Source organism: Triticum dicoccoides, chromosome 4B (assembly GCF_002162155.2).
Source record: "Triticum dicoccoides isolate Atlit2015 ecotype Zavitan chromosome 4B, WEW_v2.0, whole genome shotgun sequence".
Classification (NCBI taxonomy): Eukaryota; Viridiplantae; Streptophyta; class Magnoliopsida; order Poales; family Poaceae; genus Triticum; species Triticum dicoccoides.
In genome coordinates, this window is record NC_041387.1 from 49,687,298 (window position 1) to 49,698,444 (window position 11,147).

Sequence of the window (11,147 nt, forward strand, 5' to 3'; positions counted from 1 at the left end):
GCACAGACGGCTATATCCCGCGCGGCCGCCTCCTGCGGTGGTGGCAGGGCCCGCCGCCTCCTGGCGTGGCGGCAGGCGCCACGTGTCGCCTGCCGCCACTAGCGAGGAGGTCCTTTTTGACAATGTTTTTGACATGTGGTCTTTTTTGACAATTCTGTTGGCTAGGGGGTCCTTTTGGACAAAAAATCGGATAGGTGTAGCCGATCGTGGGTACGTGGTGCTGGCACCGATAGATATGCGGATGACATACCAGCTAGCACGGGCCCAGGTGTCCATGGATCTTGGTCACCGGGGTGTGCATAGATTACACTGCCATACGCCATAGTCAGTGGAAGATAAAAAAAATTAATGAACAATGGAAGATAAATTAGTACGAGGAACTACATGCATAAAAGTAATGCATGCGTGAGAATATACCTCAACGATGAGATGGTGAAACCCCTGAAAGAAAATAAAGGATGGGATGATGAACCTCAAGTGTCGTCGTCTCCGGTCAGGCAAGACCGCAAGGGTTGCCATATGAAGTCATCTTGTTGTCGTCGTATATCGTAGCCGGTCATAGCCGCCGGCGGCGATGTTACACGAAGATGCACCGTGACCACATGAAGTGCAGATGAGACCTTCTATATTTTCCTTCAGCTATTGTCGTCGTGGTTGATGCTGGACCAGAAGCTGCTGCCGCCTCTCCTCGCTTTCGCCGTGTCCCCGCCAGTCCGCCACGGCTGCAGCCGCCCGGCATGTATCCAAGGATGGGATGGCAAGAAAAGTCAGGCTGCCTTTGTTGTCATCGCTGCCATCAGCGATCCACAATTTCTAGAACAAGGAATATGTCTAGGAGTATAGACTTGTCATAACAGTATACATGTGCTTATCCCAAAAAATCCGGAACATCTTTTCAAAGTGCTCGTGATCTCTCCCGTTGGATAATTTAAGAGGGAGTATGCGATAAACTAACAAAGATGGTTACAGTACTTACCCGGTTTAAATGATTTAAGAGCTCATTTGGCAGTCATTATTTCATATATATTTTTTTGGCAGAAATGAAATAAAGCAGATCTAGACACTAGCTAAAAAGTCGATGTAGCCTTGTTATTTCCTTGGGCCACGCGGGTGTGGTGCTCCTTGCTCTGTGTTTTTTCCCGATAAAAGAGAGCTTTTCTCTCCGATTTCTAGTAATTCTTTTGAAAGAAGATTTCCACTAATAGAAATCACCAGGTCTTACAAGATAAGCAAAAGGAGACCCTGCTCTGTGTATAAATGGAGATCAACATCCAAGGCCTCCTCCCACACACACACACACACACACACGCTACAGAGCAGAGCAGAGTCTTGCTCCAGTATCTGCCCTCTCCTGCCTGTAGAGCATCCATAACGTGAAGTTCACGGACAAACATGTCTCCGGTGAAGGTGTTCGGGCACCCGGTGTTGACAAACGTCGCACGGGTGCTGCTCTTCCTGGAGGAGTGGGCGCCGAGTACGAGCTCGTGCCCGTCGACTTCGTCGCCGGCGAGCACAAGAGGCCCCAACACGTCCAGCTAAACGTAAGCAGACGGCAATTCGTCGATGGGTCACTGTATCAGGTTCAGGTGATGATTTCTGACAGAGATGCTACTTGCAGCCGTTTGCGAAGATGCCTGGGTTCCAAGATGGCGATCTCGTCCTGTTCGGTGAGCCTTCTAACACATCAGTACACACGAATCATTCCTGTCTAGGAGTATCATGTTAAAAATCCATTGGTTGGTTTCTCTAATCTAACAAATCGATGAGTGAGTGCAGAGTCGCGCGCCATCGCGAAGTACATCCTCCGCAAGTATGGGGGGACAGCCGGCCTGGACCTCCTCGGAGAAAACAGCGGAATCGAAGAATTAGCAATGGTGGACGTGTGGACGGAGGTGGAGGCCCAGCAGTACTACCCGGCCATCTCGCCCGTGGTGTTCGAGTGCATCATCATTCCCTTCATCATCCCTGGCGGTGGCGCGGCGCCGAACCAGACCGTCGTGGACGAGAGCCTGGAGCGGCTGAGGGGTGTGCTGGGGATCTACGAGGCCCGGCTGGAGAAGAGCAGGTACTTGGCCGGGGACTCCATCAGCTTCGCCGATCTGAACCACATCCCATTCACCTTCTACTTCATGACCACCCCGTACGCCAAGGTGTTTGATGAGTACCCCAAGGTGAAGGCCTGGTGGGAGATGCTCATGGCGAGACCGGCGGTGCAGAGGGTCTGCAAGCATATGCCTACCGAGTTTAAGCTACGTGCGCAGTACTAGATGTTTATGCACTCCGCGCGGGTGTGTGCCGTGCCGTGCTGGTGATGATCCCATTCAAGAGAAGAGACCTCCCTCCCGTGGGTGGGTGATCATCTGCCCGTCTACTTCCAGTATACGCTTTCAGTTTCAGCAGCACGAGGAGTCCGCTTGCGCTTCTGTTCGTGCGAGCCTGGATTCCTTGCTTTAATTTGTGCACTAGTAGTAAATAAACAACGGAATCAATAAGCTCCGAACGTACCGTTTTTAAGATTCTCAGTCCGAACGCCTTCTCTACTGTTTGATTTTTCGCACGAATCCTGGAGCACCAAAAATCGCCACGTCGGCAAAGAAGCTCGTTCGGCATGAAAGACAGCCGTCCCGAACGCCGCCCCACTCCTCTGTCTCTATCCTTTTCTCCTCCTACAGTCCTTTCTTCTCCCTGATGCCTGCAACCACGCCCATACGAGGTGGCGAGCTGCTCGTCGTGCACCGCCGCCACACCAAGCGTCCCTGATGCTTGCAACCACGCCCGAGCTCCCGTCGGTTCGCCTCAACCCAGGCAGCAGCCGACGCCTTCCTCTCGCCATGATCTGGTCGTCCCCGCGTCGCCGTACGCCGGAGCGCTGCGACCGCTCGCCGGTGAATCCATTGCGCTCTTCTCTTTGCTTCTCCTCCTTCTTCCTCATCTACATGCCATGCGGCCAGGGATGGCTCACGCCAATGCTCGGCTCGGCGCCAGACTCTCCACGCCTGGCGGCCAGGACAGCTCTGCTCCGCGCGCTGCGGGCAGCATCTGCACTAGGGCGCGTTGACCGTCGGCGTTGTGGTGCCAGCGGCCACAGCCGCAGACCATGCCCTCGGTCACGTTCCTAGTCTACAACATTACCAGCAAGACGAGCAAGCCGGATGTGTCGCCGCTGTGCCCACAGCTTGTTCCTCGCAGCGACCGCCATGACCCGTGACTTCCGCCACATCAATTAGGAAAGCGTTTTCAAGGTGAGCAATGCTTCATTCCCAATTTCATTCGTTGTCAATGCTTCACAATTCATCCCGTGCCTGAATGCCTGAATTTTACCAACAATTGAAGCATGAACGCCTGAAATTATCAACATACTATTTGTTGTCTCTAAAAATCATGTCAATGATTCACAACACTTACGGTTTATGTATTCTACAGATTTAATGCAAGCGTTGGCATTGATTCTAGATTCCCTTTTTGTTTAATTTTTTCTAAATGTTAAGAACATTCACAGCTTGTGACATGCCCTTTTGTTTGGTTTTTTCCCATGTTGTTAACACTGTGAGATCCCTTTTTCAAAATTACTGCAATTTTTGCCATGATGTTTATATATACTTGCTATGGCAAAAAATTCTGTCCAATTTAGATGTGGGCAGTAGGCCTGTTTTCTTTCTTTTTGCTGTAGATGATATGTGATAGTAAATGGGGCAATGGCAAATTTTAGTAAAATTTTGTTCAAGCCCATGGCAGTTTTCTCAACAAATGTGTTCTTTCATCATGGAAATTCTACAGAGTCTTGTTTCTATTTGTAGCTGTCACATGGCAAGTGCTTGGAGGTTCCTCCTATATCTCATGGCAAAGTATTACCATGCTTTTACCCAACACAATGGCAAATTTTAATTGCCATGATCACATGACAATTGAAAAAAATGGCATGTCTCCACTTTTTGCCAAGGCAAATGTAGTTTTCAATGAAGGATGGCAATTTAAGTCCATGGCTGAAAATTGAGGCAGAGATGAGATGGATTTTTTAGTTTGGTCACACTTTGTTGGTGGAGTAGATGCATCGCAGATTCACTGTGTATATGGGAAGTAGTTGTTTTGTTCATGGTGTTTTTTATGGGGTTTTTCCTCTGATCTAAACATTTATATGGGAATTAGTTGTTTTCTTCCCTGGAACGGCTGTCCATTGCTTTTAATTTGTCTATAATGTGATATTGCCATGTCAATTCTTTAACATGTCGTCCCATGGGTAGCTCAAGATCAGGTTTGTCATGCAAAACTTTAAGATGTGTTGTTTTTCTGCCATTATTTGCAAACTTAAGATGTATTGACATGGGAAACTTAATTTGAGTTTTTTTTTCATGGCCACTATACATGCGTATTTACAAGCATTCTTCTAGGAAAGTCACACTTTTTTCTAGATAGCATGGCAAGTTTTTTAGGACAAGACGGATTATTTTGTGTCCTAAATTGGCCATGGCAAATTTAGTTCGTAGATCATGGCATGTTTTAGCATGGCAATGTTTAAAGTGATTTTGCCACGGAAAATTTAGTAGATGTCTGACGGCAAATTCAGTTTAATGCCCATGGCAAGTTTCTTTTTTCAAGACGATGACAACTTTTTTTTTAGCATGGCAATTTTTAAAGTGATTTTGCCATGGAAAATTCACTAGATGTCCCACGACAAATTCAGTTTAATGCCTATGGCAAGTTTCTTTTTTCTAGACGATGTCAACTTTTCTTTTACCATGGCAATTTTCTAAAGTGAATTTGCCATGGGAAATTCACTAGATGTCCCCCGGCAAATTCAATTTAATGCTCATGGCAAGTTTCTTTTTCTCAAGACGATGTCAACTTTTTTTTACCATGGCAATTTTAAAGTGATTTTGTCATGGCAAATTCACCATATGTCCCACGGCAAATTCAGTTTAATTCCCATGGCAAGTTTCTTTTTCAAGATGATGTTATTATTTTTTACCACAACAAATTCACTAGATGTCCGACGGCAAATTCAGTTTAATGCCTATGGCAAGTTTCCCTTTTTGAAGATGATGTCAAATTTGTTTTTTACCATGGCAATTTTTTAAAGTGATTTTGCCATGCAAAATTCACTAGATGTCCCACTGAAAATTCAGTTTAATGCCCATGGCGAGTTCCTTTTTTCAAGACAATGTCGACATTTTTTCATGGCAATTTTAAACTGATTTTTTCATGGCAAATTCACTAGATGTCCCATGATAAATTCAGTTTAATGCCCATGGCAAGTTTCTTTTTTTTTTCAAAACGGAGGCAAGCAAGTTTCTTTTTTTCAAGAAGATGTCAACTAGTTTTTTACCATGGCAAGTTCACTAGATGTCCCACGATAAATTTAGTTTAATGCTCGCGGCAAGATTCTTTTCTTAGGACGATGCGAGAAAGCATACAATTTTTAACTAAGGAATCGCATTGTTGCATTCTTATTCATGTATGATTTTTTGGTATTATATTAGATGGGAAATTAGTCCTGTATATTACATGAAAAAATACTTACTGCATATGTATTTTGTTATTTTTCTATTTTTGTACACATTGTAGGTTTTAGGCATTTTCATGTTTGTTTTATTTTTTTGTAAACAAATATCATTTTTATCATAGCATTTTCGCTTGGTTAAAGACAGATGGCAATTTCCGGTTTGCATCACTGGGATTTTTTAGTTCTCAGTTTTCTTCTTTTAATGGCAGTTTTTTTTTCATAATATGGCAAAACCTGAGCTTTCTTTTTCACAGATAAAAAATGTTTTTATTCTTAGTACAAACTGGGCCATACTAGGCTTTCTTTTCTTTGTTATAGTCACTAGATGACTCGTTGCGCCAATGGCGCAAAGGCCGAAAGGGAGCCAAGTATTGTGAGAATATTTAGACACTTAAGTCGAAAACCAAATGTGCCCAACACTGCAGCAACCTCTACTTGAAAGCCGCCTTTTCTCACCGGATCTAACATAGATACATAATTCTTCAAGAGCAAATTTTAAAGAAAATATAAAACATGGAAGGCTTTAAGTTGTACTATTGAGACCATACCACCATATCTTCATTTAGTTTCTTTGGAAATCTAAAGGTCTAAGAGGATCATACATGTGAGAAGCTGTGAATCCACAACAAAAACCTAAACTAACTTCCAAACAGCTCAGATCTCTCGTTGTAGTGCGGGGACATGTCCTTAATCCTGCATCCACAACCCATAATTTTTCAACACCTAAATCCACGAAATCCAACCGAAGGAAATCATGGCAGAAAAATGTGTCGTGGCTTACATCTCCGAGAACTTCTTGGCATACTTCTGTAGGTTGGACACAGCAATCCTCGCTGCGAGCTGCTGAAGAACCACACATGCACCTTCCTTCACCTTGCCCTTGGGGAGGAGGGGGGCAACACTTGCAGCGCCACGACAAGGCTTTGCAAACGCCGCCGGCGAGAGCACGCAGCAGAGGGCGTTGAGAGTGGCAGCGGCCTTCGCCTCGGCGCGGGCATGGTGGCCATGCGACTCGAGGCAACACACGAAGCGGTCGCGCTGGAGCACCACGCTATGCACAGATGTGTAGGCAAGTAACAAAGATTGGTCAAAGGAAACAAATTATCCAAAAGAAGAAAGGTTTTATATATTTTCAACATACCCAGCCATAAAATCAGATGCTTCTTGATTAACAAAATGAACACACAATTAAGCGGGGCATAGAAGGTGTACAATTATGTACTGAAAAAAATCAGAGGGGTTAGATTATGTTCAAATGAGATAAATCATCAAGGTTCCAATGATAGAAAACTTTGGGCCCGATGCACTGATTAATGTTACAGCACACAGGCAAGCTAGACATCTACGTCTGGAGCGAATACTTTCTTCTTCCTATATATATGAGAAAAAACACGCGCATCAGACTTGAAAGCAAAACGAGCCTGGAAAAATTGATGTAGTGCAGAGGAGTAACAAATAAAGGAACACAAAAATTCCAGAAATTGTTCAGGGTCCTTTTTGTTCTGCAGACATTTTATTTTGTAGAATGGCACTGTTCACCATTTGGGGATCACTTATGTCTTGTGCGGACTTACGGTTGACATTTGCCATAAACATTTCTCAAGGATTCTTCACTTGTGTAATATGAAATCCTCGTTTCTGAGATAAACCGTGGATAACAGAATATACATAGAACCTGATTGGAGCAGAATATTTATTCTGAGGATGTTGCAAGACCGTAAGGTTCTGACTGTCCACTACCATGCCAAATACAGTATGAATGATAGTGGCTCCAGTATTTTGCCTAAATGAATTGTATGGTTTGAAACAGAGACAACTGAAAGAACAGTGCTAACCATGGCATCGCTGGGAGACTCGCGTTCATCCTCCAAATTGTCTGGTTTGGAGCAGCAACTGATCCGGGTTCGCACTGAAACACACATACACAAGAAAACATCTTCAACACCTAATTCAGTAGAGATTTCTCTCTGTCTCTCCAAGAAAATAACATTCCCCTCAAGCAACCAATGAACAAGAACGATTCTGCGTATCTGAAGAACGGAACCGGGATGGTGATAACATCAGAGGCTCCCAATTTGCAGCCCTGATATGAGCATCCCCCCTCTCCTATACAGGTATAAAAGAACTCACCTCTGGCCGGCGGCCGGTGGGAGGAGCTAAATGACCTACAAGATCTCTACTACCCGAAGTTTCTTAAATTATCACCAAATTAATACCTTTAACTAATTAAGGATGGAAAAGATTAAGCAAACATTAAGCTACAGAATCGTCTCCTGGATTGTTATGAGCATAAGAACCTGCTTTTTTTGCGATTTCAAATCTGATTTTTTCTGTGGCAATACAATTCTAAGGCCGTAAATAAAAATTATTATACTATTGTCTGGTCAATTTAAGATCTATGCTGAATAGGTTGAAGTTCTGTCGGTACTACAAATCTCCACTTTTGGGGAAAGCAACAAACTTGGAATCACCAATGAAGATTCAAACAGGAAGACAACTGCATATTTAACTTTCATAAAAGCACTTCCTTATTTTGACCATTTATATATATCAAGTATATACACCATCGACTCAATTTCAGTCTTCTTTAATCTCCGGCGGCCGGTGGGCGGAGCTAAATGACCTACATGATCTCTACTACCCGAAGATTCTTAAATTATCACCAAATTAATACCTTTAACTAATTAAGGATGGAAAAGATTAAGCAAACATTAAGCTACAGAATCATCTCCTGGATTGTTATGAGCATAAGAACCTGCTTTTTTTGCGATTTCAAATCTGATTTTTTTTGTGGCAATACAATTCTAAGGCCGTAAATAAAAATTATTATACTATTGTCTGGTCAATTTAAGATCTATGCTGAATAGGTTGAAGTTCTGTCGGTACTACAAATCTCCACTTTTGGGGAAAGCAACAAACTTGGAATCACCAATGAAGATTCAAACAGGAAGACAACTGCATATTTAACTTTCATAAAAGCACTTCCTTATTTTGACCATTTATATATATCAAGTATATACACCAACGACTCAATTTCAGTCTTCTTTAATCTCTAACTGAACCAAATAACAAAAGCTTAAGCTTAAGCATCCACACACACAGAAAATGCAAAACAAATCTCACATAAAACTGTCCCAAGTCAGATAAGGGGAAACCAAGGTGAGATGATCATGTTTCTTATAGGAAAAAATAACCATAGGTAAATACATACATTATTGCCCTGTCAGAAGGTACTTAGTTGTACTTCAAGTGGTACTAGGACATGAAACTAAGCCATTGAAATTTTTGAAACAGAATAGATGATAACACCAGTGTAGGCCATGAACAAAAATACAAAGAACATAATCAAGCATAACCCACCTCGACCGAAGCAACGGTTGATCAACAGCAGGAACCTGAACCTCATGATGCTACACCATATATCTATGGTTACCCTTTTTATTTCTCCCGCCTAACCTGAAGTAATTATCTGGACAAAATAGGGAGGCACACTTCAACTAATCAGTTCTTAGTAATTATAGAATGCCCTGTATTAAAGGAAGTAAAATCAAGCATGTATATGCTCTAACTTTCATAACTGCATGTAAACTCAGCGATTAACTTTATATACCAAAGTGTACAATTCTCAAGTTTAGCTACAGAGACGAAAACAGAGACAGAGGGCGTGCACCTGAAACCTGACGGAGTTTGCTTCGGCCTCCAATCCAGAACATAATCATCAACCATGCACGCCTTCCCCATGTACTTCACAAGCATCTATAAAGATGGAATTGACATAAGCCATAAATCACAAGTTCTTGGCACCAACGGCAATAGGGTGTCATTTTAAACAATGTTCAGAATGATGGCTCTGATGAATCTTTTAATGCCTACAGCAGACAAATCTAAACTGAATTTTGTTTGTTTTTTCTGTAACTAAGAAGTTGGAAATTGACAATCATGTATATAGATCAAGGAAAAGTAGAGTAGAAAATGGACCACAATTATGCTAGTAGCAAAGTACTCTGGAAATGAAAAAAAAAAAGAAACGCAAGTTAGATTATTCTCTGGAAATGAAAAAAAAGAGAAACGCAAGTTAGATTATTCCAGTCAAGTGATGCAAGTATATCTTTCAAGCATCGAAAAAATAGATACGAATCAAAAGAGGCTATCGCATCATCCTGGTCATTAACATCAGAACCATAATTCTGGATTTCTGAAGTTGCAAAATACTTCTGGAAGCTGTTGTATTGTTAATTCACATTTATCCTACAACATCCATACATCATACAAAAAATGGAGAAAGAAAAAACAATAAAAACCTGCTCGAAGGTAGTCATCATCAACAATTCTTGCTTCAGTAATGACAACCAACCAGCACATATATCCATCCATGATACATAAAGGGGGAAGTAAATTACCTTGTATGAGAACAAATGAATTGTCAGGTTGCTGCAGCTGCCAAAAATGCCCCAGCTTAATACATGGATTCTGTCAATGCAACTCACATAGTCACCTGGGTACACATTAATAGACAAAAATAATGCATCAATTAAAAGGAGCCAAAACAAGCAGAGCAGATCACGAACAAAAAACAAATGAGAAAAGTCACTGGAATATAAGTAAAATAAAGTAGTTGGCATTCATGTAAACAAATCTAAACAAGGATAAAATAAACCATAACATCAAATTGCAGGAACAAATGTGACTTTGCTTGAGACAGAGGTGAATTCACCTTATTCTTCTTCACCAAACTCTTCCTTGGGATTCTTCCTCTTCTCTTCTTTTACAGATCTGCACACATTGTTCTTACGAAAACAGAAGAAATCAAAATCAGATTACTGGAGAACTGGGGGGGAGGGGTCAAAGGGGAGAGGAAGATGGAGAGGATTTATATGTGCAGCCTAGATTCTCCAGACTCGCAGTCCTTCTCCCACCTCTGTCCTCCTCACCTCCCCAAGATCCGTCACACCCACCATAAATCTACACACCCAGACCCTAAATTAATTTAGAGTGGAAGGAATCAGGAGGAAGAAGTTAAACAGGGTGGAGTTCCAAGGAGGCATTGAGCCGCTGCCTTTCATCATTTTTGTGGAGAAAAGTTGAGATAGTGCACGGGAGGGGAGGAGGCAACAACCCAGCTCGTGGAAGCCAGCGCGGAAGAGCCTGCGGGGGAGGGCGGTGGATTGAGGCGGCGCACAGGAGATAGCATCACCGGGATCCGGGGTCGAAGGAGCGACGGGCCATGGCAACACGGAAGGGGGAAGATAGGGTGGGGGAGAGAGAGATAAATCAAGGGAAGGAGGAGGGGAGCAGGGGGTACCTACGCATGGGGAGGGGGAGGCTGACCGATGGCTCGAGCTCCACCTGCCATGGCGACAAGGAGAAGAGGGCTAGGAGGTCCCCGATGGCCGGCGTCTCTCTCCTCGCCGCTCCTTCCTCCAGCGCCGGCCTCCAGCTCCGGCCGACTGGCCCTGCTCCCCCTCGACTGCGACGTCGGCGCCCGCCACCCTCCTCTACCGCCCGCCCGCGCTCTCTCTCCCAGCCCGCGTTTTCCAGGCGAAGTCCATGGGGTGGCCGACGGATCCGGCGACCCATCGGAAGGAGGAGGAGGTGGTTGGAGGGAGCGGCGGCGGGTGAGGACGAGGGAGGGAGGAGCGAGGGGCGC

General features: G+C 43.8%; 1 long non-coding RNA gene and 1 pseudogene across 4 annotated transcripts; one reads left to right on the plus strand and one right to left on the minus strand.

The window, feature by feature from the left end:
• Positions 1–1,283: 1,283 nt before the first annotated feature.
• Positions 1,284–2,522, plus strand: LOC119294924 (annotated as a pseudogene).
• A 3,120-nt stretch (positions 2,523–5,642) lies between these two features.
• Positions 5,643–11,141, minus strand: LOC119294925. 4 transcript variants are annotated; one of them, XR_005143598.1, is made up of 9 exons: positions 10,803–11,141; positions 10,215–10,287; positions 9,901–9,995; positions 9,171–9,256; positions 8,861–8,969; positions 7,336–7,409; positions 6,642–6,721; positions 6,282–6,551; positions 5,643–6,193 (listed from the first exon to the last, which is right to left on the minus strand). It is a non-coding gene; the product is annotated as an uncharacterized LOC119294925 (long non-coding RNA). The 4 variants fall into 4 exon arrangements; XR_005143597.1 differs by having other exon boundaries at positions 6,642–6,871; XR_005143599.1 differs by having other exon boundaries at positions 6,642–7,409; positions 10,807–11,141.
• Between the last annotated feature and the right edge of the window lie 6 nt (positions 11,142–11,147).